We start from the raw sequence: 12,129 nt of genomic DNA, 5'->3' as shown, positions 1-12,129 counted from the left end.
CCACCGCCATTACCTTCAGTTCGATCTCCAGTTCTTGGGAGAAATCAAGATCTGATCTTGATACCAATCTTTTGGGAAAAGATTGATCGGAGCTGTACTCACAAGCCATCAAGTTGATTCTTGCGAAGGGTCAAGTTCTTTTGAAGAACATTGCTGATTCTGCTCCATCCTGCACTGCGCCATCTTCAGTGGGAGCAGTCTTTGGATCCTTCCTTGGGCGTGAACACCTCCATTGGGAGATACTAATTCTCTGTATCAGGTACATCCTCCCTCCTACTCCTTTTGGTTCAGATCTGGTTTGGTTCATGGTTCAAGATTGATCCTTGAAATATATATTTTTCTAAAAATAGGGAATTCGATTCCCTGCAAAGATGGGAGAAATTTTTGAAATTCGCCCAGTCCATTCCGCAAGACTTGGGCGTCCATGTGATGGATATCCCATCCCTTCAGTGGTATCAGAGCCATGGTTCAAGTTTTGAATCAATTTAATTCAGATCTGAACCTGCGCAAATGGGCAAAAGGTGTTCTACCCAATTTGCGCTGATAAGTGTTTTTGGGAATTTGCTCCCAAAATTATGGGCGAATAATCTGAAATTAAATTTTATATAAATCTGATTATTATTTAGAATAGTTCTTTATGATTTTCTTGATTTATGGGCTGTTCGTACAAGAGGAGATTGAATTCTTGGTTTGCGCAGGGAACCTGCAAGATTTGCAGTTTCTTGATTTATTTATTACATTTGGTCTGTAAATAATTTTTTTTATTTTTTAGACTCAATGTATTAGGTATTCGATCTAATGTAATTATAATAGAAATTAGGTTTTCTATTTATTTATTTTTTGGATCAAAGATGGCGGTGCAAGGAAGGAGATTTCGCAGATGGGACATTTGCTACCTGCGATTTGCAATTTGTTAAACTGCATTCTGTGGTCTAACCTCTGTTTTGCAGGATGGATTGTACGAACAGCCCTGGATTGACTGATTCTTGTTTTGTTTTATCAGTTCATTAATTTCAGATTATTTTCTTGAATTAAAGATTTAATTAAAGATCAAACCCTAGACCCATTCGAACCAAGATTGGTTTAAATTGTTTGGACCGAATCTAGGGTTCGATCAAGGCTGAATATCAGCCCTAATTTTTGTTTAAATGGGCCTAAGGATTGATAATTAATTGGATATTTAATTCGGCCCAACCTGTAAGGCCCAGTTTTAAATTGTTAAAACTGCCAAAAGCCCACTTCCAAGGATAAAGCTATATGGGCCGAACTGGGTAACCCTAATTCAGCCCATATACCTAGATGATATTAATTGTTAATATTATAGATTAAAATGGGCTTCAAATGGGTTTTTACAGATAATTAATTGATTGGATCAATTCCTCCTTGCATGTGATGTATGGATGTGTGATGTGCTACGTTCATGGGCCATAAGTACTTGGCCCATGCAGATTCGATAGTGGCTCTTGCGCACACCATGGCTGAATGCACATCATTGCCATGGTGTCCCTCCTGGTCATTGAATGACCACCCTCAATGGTGGGCCCCACACCTCCTGAAGAGGTTACGTGCGGAACCCTAGCCGATTTAGGCCCACCAAAATCTGGCTTTATGAAAGTCAGTGGGAGCCACTTTGGTTTGACCTAAAACAAACTAGGGCGTAATTCTTGTTCCCTCTAGTAAATATGAGTGCACGTGATAGGGAGATTCATGTGATGAACTCTCTAAAGGCCTTCCATCATTAGCATGAGGATGGGTCCTTCAGTAATGAGGAAACGCACCAGAAAATGGGCTATCCATTTGCTGTTGGGCTTGTCCAAGTGTTTCATAAGATGATAGCGGTGTCATAGACCGATGTGGGAGGGCTTCACCAGAAAATGGGAACTCTCTCACGGTACCTTGGCGTTCACGAATATGATGGGTGAGCACTCACTGGACAGAAATGTTTACCTGAAAACGGCTCTGAACCTTGTCTGACAGAGGCCAAAGGGAAAACTCATATGATGAGTGGATATGATCTTTCACAGAAAGGTGGTGGGGTTTTGCAGCTGAAACAATTGGCTCCATGCACCCTATGTGGTTTCCCACATTTCCAGAGACAAGTCGCTGTCTCCGTCCCTGAGAAGGAGGGAAAACTCAGAGATGAGCAAATGGGAATGGAACATAGATTAAAATCCATGTCTGTGATATGAACATGAATCAAATAAGGTTGTGGACTGATATTTGCTGTTTTATCAGAAAATGACAAACGGATAATTTGCAAAGCTTCTTGACGACAACAAGCTTAAGGGCCCAAACTATGCCGAATGGTACCGTAACCTAATGCTGGATTTAAAATCTGAAAAATTGGACAAAGTAGTCAAGTCTCCTGCCTCGGAGCGTCCGGGTGATAGGGCTTCTGAAGCCCGTAGGAGAGAATTCCAAGATTGGGAGGATAAAAACTCCCTAGCCCGCTGCTATGTCGTTGCTTCTTTGACAACTCAATACAGAGGCAGTTCGATCAGATCGAACTCGCTGACAGTTGTATGCCCTTAGCTTCAATCAGAATTATGTACATTATAAATTTATTGTAAATGAATAAAGTACACATTTGATTCATGTTCTTGTGGTGTGTTTCTGTGCAATACCCTTAAGCTGGACACTTAATGAGACTTGTGTTAGTTTAGAATGTTCACAGCCATTGGGTAAGTCTGGGGAGATTTATCCTACCAAGGCAGACACTGGTGTGCTACCAATTGTTGAGGTGGCTTGTCTCAGCTACAAGGGTGAGACCCGAAGCACATGCAGTGTAGGATTAATAGAACCTTTGAACCGGACCAGATTTCCTGTATTGCCCTGGACCTTGGAGATAGATAGGCAAAACAGGAAAGTTACACCGAAATGATTTGCAAAAGGTTTTAATTCCTGGGATCCATGTAAGTAGAGAGTGCAACATTGTTCCTTGCAGTCGAGGGAGAGGTCTTCCCTTGTCGGGCAGTGTTTGATCATTATGGGTTGAGAGGTTAAGTGTAAGACCATTGAGGATAATACCTGATGGGCTAATCTTGAATCTGCCCACAGTCCCTGGGTGTTACAAGGTGGCTTGGCCCAGGGACCACTTAGGGTAAGTGTTGGGCCCATAGAGCCCATAAGATGGGTTTCAGGGGGTGCACTGTCCATAACAGTGTATTCGGCCAGGCCTTGTAACAAAGGCTGGGCAGAACCCATGTGGTTGATGTGTAGATCAATGTTTGGGTCCCACGCCATACAAGGAAGCCCAACTGGGCAGCAGTTTAGAAGGCTAAGTGAGTACATAACATTAAATGGACCTTAAGCCCATTTCGATTTGGGCTGATTTGATCAGTCAATTAAAGGGGGCGAATTCTGACATGGATCAGCTGATAGGATTGGGCCTAGACCCTATCCACTTAGAGAGTCCAAGATCTAAATAAGATTTAGATCTGGAAGCCTCCTAATTAGATTAGGAGATGGTTGATCTGATTTGCAGATAAGATAAGGGTTCTCCCTTATCACTTAAAGGGACTTCTAATCCAAATATAATTTGGATCAGCAGCTCCTAATAGGATTAGAAGCTGATCCCTTTAAATCTATAAAAGGAGGAAGGGGCGGCAACCTTTAAAGATGCAACCTAAGACTCTTGTCTTCAGAGCTGAAATCACAGAAGAGAGTTTTCCGCAACCTCTGCAAAATCTCTCTTGTTGCCTCCTTCCTGTCGCCGCCATTACCTTCAGTTCGATCTCCAGTTCTTGGGAGAAATCAAGATCTGATCTTGATACCAATCTTTTGGGAAAAGATTGATCGGAGCTGTACTCACAAGCCATCCAGTTGATTCTTGCGAAGGGTCAAGTTCTTTTGAAGAACATTGTTGATTCTGCTCCATCCTGCACTGCGCCATCTTCAGTGGGAGCAGTCTTTGGATCCTTCCTTGGGCGTGAACACCTCCATTGGGAGATGCTAATTCTCCGTATCAGGTACATCCTCCCTCCTACTCCTTTTGGTTCAGATCTGGTTTGGTTCATGGTTCAAGATTGATCATTGAAATATATATTTTTCTAAAAATAGGGAATTCGATTCCCTGCAAAGATGGGAGAAATTTTTGAAATTCGCCCAATCCATTCCACAAGACTTGGGCGTCCATGTGATGGATATCCCATCCCTTCAGTGAGAGCTTGCACCAATTCCTACACTACCTTAGACTCTATCTTTTGCCCCTCCACCAGCATTGGAACCATCCAAAGATCCCCCATCATCGGATCTTGATCTTCTCAATGTTGTAATGTAAAGGGCAAATATACTTGTACTAACCATACTATCTCTCGTTATTGTTCTCTTGTTTGTTTATCTACTACCCATTTAGAAGAAAGCAATGGATGGTGAATTTCAAGCTCTCTAGTCTAACCACACATGGGATCTTACCTTCTTACCCTGGGAAATAGGCATTAGTTATAGGTGGGTATATACGATCAAACATAGGCAAGATGATAGCATTGAGAGGTTCAAAGCCTGGCTGGTGGAAAAAGGCTATACATAGGCCTATGGAGTTGATTACTCTAAGACCTCCCCGGTGACTTTGTTGTCTTCTATATGGGTTATTATTTCCCTTTCCATCCACTTTGATTAGCCCTTGTACCAGCTTGATGTAAATAATGTTTTCCTTAATGGTGATCTTCAAGAGGAGGTACACATGAAGCAACCTCCTCGGTACGTTGCTCGGCAGGAGGCTGGTTTGGCATGTAAATTATGCAAGGCAATCTATGCACTCAAGCAGTCACCATGGGCCTGGTTTGGTAGGTTCAGCAATGTTGTACAAGAGTTTGGTCTCAAGCAATGTGGAGTTGATAATTTAGTCTTTAGTAGGGCCTGGTTTGGTAGTGATAATACGATTAATGATTTGAAACAATTTTTACAACAACACTTTCAAACCAAGGATTTAGGATCCTTGAGGTATTTCCTGGGTATTGAAGCTCGCTCGACCTCAAAGTGGGGAATCTCCTTGTCACAACACAAGTATGTTTTGGATTTGTTGGACGAGACCAGTCTACTAGGGGCTAAACCTGTTGAAATCCCTATGGATCCTAATGTGAAAATAACTGATAGTTAGGGGGAGCCATTCAATGATCCTAGAAGGTATAGGAAATTAGTTGGCAAACTGATTTATCTAACCATTACCCATCCTGATATCTCCTTGCATGTAGGGGTTCTAAGTTAATTTATGCAGATAGTCATTCACTGGGAAGATGTTGTAAGAGTATTGAGATACCTAAAAGGTGCTTCAGGTCCGGGATTACTGTACAAGAAAGGGGGAGAATTAACCTTAAAGGGATATTTTGATGCAGATAGGGCAGGTTACTTAATGGACAGAAGTTTACTACAAGGTATTGTACCTTTTTTGTGTAGCAATCTCATTACTTGGAAAAGTAAGAAGGAAAGCGTAGTTGCTAGAAGCAGTGTTGAAGCTGAGTATAGAGCAATGACCCACACCACCTATGAGTTGATATAGCTGAAACATTTCCTTTAAGAGATGGGTATTTTTATAGGGAAGCCTGCCAAGTTGTTTTGTGATAATCAAGCCACTACTCGAATTGCTTCCAACCCAGTTTTCCATGAGAGGACCAAACATATAGAAGTTAATTGTCATTTTGTAAGAGAAAAGGTGACAAATGGTGATATCGTGACTCCTTATGTCAAGTCAGAAGAACTGGTAGACTTGTTTACAAAGATTTTGTGTTGTACTAGGATGGATTATATTTGTAACAAGCTGGAGCTCTATGATATATATGCTCCAGCTTGAGAGGGTGTTGAAATGTTTGCCCACAGGGGTATTTTAGTCTTTTTCTATAATATGGTATTCCCCTATCAAGGATCATTTAACAGGGGTATTCTTGTAATTTCTACATGTTATAATGAATGGAACAACAGTGCAGGTCAAGAGGAAGGATAAAACAGTTCGTATCTCCTTGAAACCTCTTTTTCTTCTTCCTTTTACTTTCTTCTTGCTTTTCACTGTGTAAGACAGGTTTCCTAACCTTTTCCTTTTTTCTCCTTTATTCTCAAGTTTTAATATTCTCAACAAAAGCTTCTTTACGTATGTATCTGACTATGTGTCAATTGTCATTCTAGCATTTCCTCTCCTCCCAAGTGCATCACAAAATATAAGTTCTGGAACCATTAGCCTTGTTAAAGTGAGCCGAATAGGGGTAGTTTAGTCATCTCATGTTTGTTAAGTACCTTGCTTATGTGGCAGTTTTATTAGAGATACTCGGCCCACACTTAAGTAAGGGCAGTTTAGTCTTTGTAAAGGTTATTAGAACTTAATAACCATTAGGGGGTCGAATGAACAGTGTACGAATCAGTTTTGACTAAACCCTCCTGTTCTCTCTTTCTCTTTTCTTCTTCTTCATCTTCTTCTTCCTTCTCTCCTGGTTCGGGTTACTGTAGCTGCATTCGAAACATGGTATCAGAGCAAGGTTCCTGACCTGCTTCAGTTTGTAAAGCATCTCAGCTGTGTTCGTGACACCTTCTTCTTCGTTTCTGGTTAGTTAATGGAGAGAACTGGTTCGCCCTAGGTCTGAGACATCACAACTCATTTCTCTCTGCTGCACACAGTCTTCTTCATCAAGGAAAGTGATTTCAGCAGTGAATGGTTGGTTGATACTCTCAAGGGAAGGTTGGTTATCTAGTCCTTTTGTGTTGCTGGTATTTCTGGGTAGAAATCCTCCAAGAATCAGTAAGTACTGATTAGAACCTAGAGAACTAGGTTCATTGTTTCCCTAGAACAGGCTGTGTACAGTAGCCGAATGGTGTAGGGGCTGCTGTAAGTGGTTGAGTGGGTTAGGGCTGCTGCAGGTGGCCGAGTGGTGTAAGGTGTAATGCAGTGACCTAGCCGAGTTCTTTGTGGTTGTGTAATGCCCTCTTAAATGTGTTAAACAAGTCTGAACTGGGTGTAGCAGATTTGACTGTGTTATGGAGCTTGTGGTGCACAACTTCTATTGAGTGGTTGTAAGAGGGCCTACATGTGATTAGTGAGTGCTAAATTGATGCTTATGTGGTTCGTGGGTTTGTGAAGACAGCAGTAGTGTGAATAAGAACAAGGCGTGGGCTCTCACTGTTGTGTTTAGGGGCTGCGATAGGTGCTGAAATATCAAACTGTGAATAACATTAGTCAGCTTGTAGCTGAGAAGTCAGGTTAGAGGCAACTGTGAAAGAGTACAATGGCAGCAATAGGAGATGGGTACAATGATCAGAAACCTAGTGTGGTGGTTTCCCCCGACTACCTAGGGGTACAGATGACCTCAATTAAACTAAATGGGGAAAACTACGTTCCATGGACTAAATCTGTGGAAGTTTTTCTCAAGGCAAAGAGGAAAGTGAAGCATGTAAAAGATGAGAAGCCACCGGCTGACTCTCCAAGGTTTGATGATTGGGAACAAGAAGATGCTCAAATCATGACTTGGCTGTGGAATAGTATGGAGCCCAAAATTAGTGCCAACTTCATGTTCCTTGATACGGCTAAGGATATATGGGAGCATGCTAAGAAGCTATATTCTGGACAAGATAACACAACAAGAGTATATCAACTTTATCAGGAGTACTTTGATTTACATCAAGGAACCAAAACACTATAAGAGTACTATGCCTACATGAAGAATATAAGGAATGAACTCAATGTCTATCATCCCCTCACTCCAGATATTAAAGTTCAGCAACAGCAAAGGGAACAACTAGATGTTACAAGATTTTTAGTGGGGTTGAAGTCGGAGTATGAACCAGTTAGAGCTCAAATATTAGGGGGCTCTTCTCTTCCTACACTTGAGGAAGTATTCTCAAGGCTTCGTAGAATTTCTTTGGGACAGACAGAGAACTCCACACAGTCTGATAGATCAGCACTTGTGACAGCTAGAGGACATGGACATAGTACAAGAGGGGGAGGTCATGCTCCCCGAGGAGGCCGTGGAAGTTCCATGATTGGTCGGGGTGTCGTGACTCAGGGGGAGGCCATGGCAGAGGGTAGAATAACTCTACAAGGAAGTGTACTCATTGTGGTAGGGAAGGACACACAGTGAATTTCTGTTATTACCTACATGGCCCTCCCTCTAAATGGGCTAATCATGCTGTAGCAGGTGAGGTTGATATCAGTGACAGTAAACAGGCAGACCGAACTCCTCCCACATCTACATCTACTTCTGGGAGGGAGATGGTGAGTGTACCGCGTGATGAGTATGAACGGTTCCTTCAAACTACTTCACAGCATACCACTGCCACACTTGCCCAATCAGGTATTGTTTGCATGTCATCTAAAACTCTTCCCTGGATTATTGACTCTAGAGCCTCAAATCATATGACTGGGACTCCAGGTGTGTTCTCTTCTCTTTCTAAAACCTCCACATCACAAACTGTTACACTTGCCAATGGATCCTCATCTCCCATCTGTGGTGTTGGTAATGTTGACATGGCTTCTGTGCCCTTATCATCTGTTTTATATGTACCTAAGTTTCCATTCAATCTTATGTCTGTTAGTAAAATAACCAAAGCTCTTAACTGTTCTGTTACCTTCTTTCCTTCCACTTGTGTTTTTCAGGATCTCAAGACGGGGAAGAAGATTGGTGGGGGGCATGAAGCTGGTGGATTATATTATCTTGACGGTGGTGGATCTTTAATTGCTCTTCAAACTTCACTTACTCCTCTACAATGGCATTGCCGACTGGGACATCCATCTCTCAAGGCTCTCATTTTGGTCCCGTCATTGAGTCATTTGTCAGTTTTTCAATGTGAGTCATGTCAGTTTGAGAAACATCGTCGTGTGTCCTTCAGTCCAAGAGTTGAGAGTCGTATGTTGAGTCATTTTTCTTTAGTTCATTCAAATGTTTGGGGTCCAATCAAAATAGAGTCTTATAATGGGTACAAGTATTTTGTCTCCTTTATTGATGATTGTTCAAGAATGACATGGATTTACTTAATGAAAAAAAGAAGTGAATTGTTTTCCATTTTTCAAAAATTCCATGCTGAAATACGCACACAATTTGGTGTTCCAATCAAAATTCTCCGTTTAGATAATGGTCGTGAATACTTTCTTACTTCATTTCAACAGTATTTAGAACAGCAACATCAGACCTCATGTGCATTCACCCCTTAACAGAATGGGGTAGCTGAACGGAAGAACCGTCAGCTTCTTGAAATTGCTCGGTCTATTCTTCATCACATGAATGTTCCTAAACGGTTTTGGAGTGATGCTGTACTCACTGCATGTTTTCTCATTAATCGGATGCCCTCTTTCATCCTTCATGGTCGGTCCCCCTTCTCTATCTTGTTTCCCACTTTATCTCCATTCCCATTAACTCCTCGTGTCTTTGGTTGTGTGTGCTTTGTCCACAATCTGAGTCCTGGAATAGACAAGCTAGATGCACGCTCAATTAAATGTGTCTTCCTTGGCTACTCACGGACTCATACAAGTGTTATAATCCCATTACCCGGAAGTGCTATGTCTGCCCTGATGTCACCTTTTCTGAGTCTGTCCCCTTCTTCTCAAGTCTTGAAGTACCTTCGTCTCCACCCGTACTTCCTCTTCCTCTTCCTGTCAGTGATCCAGTTCCAGATGTTGTTGTTGGAGTAGACTCATCACCTCATCCAGTGTAGATCACCACTGAACGACCACCAATCTGGCAGGTGTATACACGTCGAACGACACCGGCCCCTCCAGCTTCTACCTCATCTGCGGATCCTCTCATGGCTCCTATTGTTGAACCTTCAGACCTTGACCTACCCATTGCCTTACGGAAAGGTAAACGTAGTTCTACCCTCCATCCCATTTCCAATTTTGTTTCATTATCTCGTCTTCCTACCTCACATCGCCAGTTTGTTTCACTTTTGTTCAAGAAGCTCTTAGTTCACCTAGGTGGCGGCGGGCAATGGAGGAGGAACTTTCTGCTCTTCAACATACTCAAACGTGGGAACTTACTACTCTCCCACCTGGTAAGCATGATGTGGACTGTAAATGGGTGTATACTGTGAAATACTTGCCAGATGGTAGCGTGGAGCGTCTGAAGGCCAGACTTGTTGCTAAAGGTTACTCACAGTTGTATGGAGTGGACTACATGGACACATTCTCTCTGGTGGCTAAGATTGGTTCTGTTCGTGTACTAATTTCCCTGGCAGTTATGTATGATTGGCCTTTGTTTCAGCTTGATATAAAGAATGCCTTCCTCCATGATGATTTTGTGGAGGAGATATATATGGAGCAACCACCTGGGTTTATTGCTCAGGGGGAGGATGGTAAGGTATGCATATTGAAGAAGGCAATTTATGGGTTGAAACAATCGCCGCATGCTTGGTTCGGGAAGTTCAGTGAAGTGGTGAAGAGTTTTGAAATGAAGCAATGTCAGGTTGATCACAGTGTTCAGCTATGACTCAGAAGTTGGGAAGATCCTATTAGTGGTCTTTGTGGATGATATTGTCATTACTGGCAGTGATAAATTGGGGATTGGCAAACTAAAGGTATTTCTGCAAAATCATTTCCAAACAAAAGATCTTGGAACATTAAAGTATTTCTTGGGAATAGAAGTTGCCAGGTCAAAACAAGGTGTAAATATGTGCCAAAGAAAATATGTTCTTGATCTATTGGAAGAAACAGGACTGTTAGGTGCAAAACCGACTGAGACCCCTATGGAACCAAATGTTAAGTTGAGCAGTGATACAGGAGAAGTATTTGAAGATCCTGGAAGGTATAGACGATTAGTGGGGAAGCTGAACTATCTGACTATCATGAGACCTGACATATCCTTTGCAGTCAGTGTGGTGAGCCAATTCATGCAGAACCCTTGTATACCTCACTGGGATGCAATTCTTAGAATTGTAAGGTATCTGAAAGGAGCTCCAAGCCGTGGACTATTGTATAAACCAAGAGGAAAACTTGAAGTAGTGGGGTATACAGATGCAGACTAGGCAGGTTCAGTGAATGATAGAAGATCTACTATAGGCTATTGCACATTCCTTGGAGGAAATCTTGTGACGTGGAAGAGTAAAAAGCAGACAGTTGTGGCCAGAAGTAGTCCTGAAGCTGAGTATAGAGCCATGGCACATACTACCTGTGAGTTAGTGTGGTTGAGGAATCTTCTACAAGAAATTGGGTTTCACATGAATAAACCTATGAGACTGTATTGTGACAACCAAGCTGCACTCCATATCTCATCCAATCCTGTATTTCATGAGAGAACAAAGCACATAGAGGTTGATTGCCACTTTGTGAGGGAGAAGGTCCTTGCTGGAAAGATAAACACAAAACATGTGGGCTCGAATGATCAATGGGCAGATTTGTTTACAAAAGCTCTAAGCTCAAGGAAAATGAACTATCTATGTAACAAGCTAGGATTATATGACATATATTCTCCAGCTTGAGGGGGAGTGTTAAAGTGAGCCGAATAGGGGTAGTTTAGTCATCTCATGTTTGTTAAGTACCTTGCTTATGTGGCAGTTTTATTAGAGATACTCTGCCCACACTTAAGTAAGGGCAGTTTAGTCTTTGTAAAGGTTATTAGAACTTAATAACCATTAGGGGGTCGAATGAACAGTGTACGAATCAGTTTTGACTAAACCCTCCTGTTCTCTCTTTCTCTTTTCTTCTTCATCTTCTTCTTCCTTCTCTCCTGGTTCGGGTTACTGTAGCTGCATTCGAAACAAGCCTAATCTCTCAATTATCATAATTTGGAGGTGGAAGGAGATACCCAAATTGTTGTAGGATGGCTAGGGAAAAGTGATACAGGATTATGGGCTTACATATGCATCATGAGGGAGATTAGGCTGCTGGCAGAGGAAGGAATTGATTATTTGGTCCCTGAGGGGATCTACAAAGAAAATAGATGGGTGGCTAGTGGTACTAGGCCAAACAAAGGAGTGTATCTGGGACATTACCATGTTAAAACGTTTCTCTTTAACACATCAACAGAAGCTATTACATTTACGGATAGAAAAATCCAAATATATCTGCATGCATATGTGTGTGTGTGTGTATGTGAGAGAGAGAGAGAGAGAGTAAACCAAAAAGAGAAATAAAAAATTCTACAAATATATGGGGGCTGAAAATAGCTCAAGAATATTAGGGGTGCAAGTCGGATACCCAATTTGAAGAATTTACACTGT

General features: G+C 41.8%; 1 protein-coding gene across 3 annotated transcripts in view; it reads right to left on the bottom strand.

The window, feature by feature from the left end:
* Nucleotides 1–12,129, bottom strand: part of LOC104588092 (SH3 domain-containing protein) — an 86,989-nt gene that overhangs the window by 49,960 nt on the left and 24,900 nt on the right. The gene's annotated exons all lie outside the window — the stretch shown is intronic.

Source organism: Nelumbo nucifera, chromosome 1, assembly GCF_055504915.1.
Source record: "Nelumbo nucifera cultivar China Antique chromosome 1, China Antique-T2T, whole genome shotgun sequence".
In the NCBI taxonomy this organism is placed as follows: domain Eukaryota; kingdom Viridiplantae; phylum Streptophyta; class Magnoliopsida; order Proteales; family Nelumbonaceae; genus Nelumbo; species Nelumbo nucifera.
The sequence above is the reverse complement of the archived record's forward strand: the minus strand, read 5'-3'. Positions and strand labels throughout refer to the sequence as shown.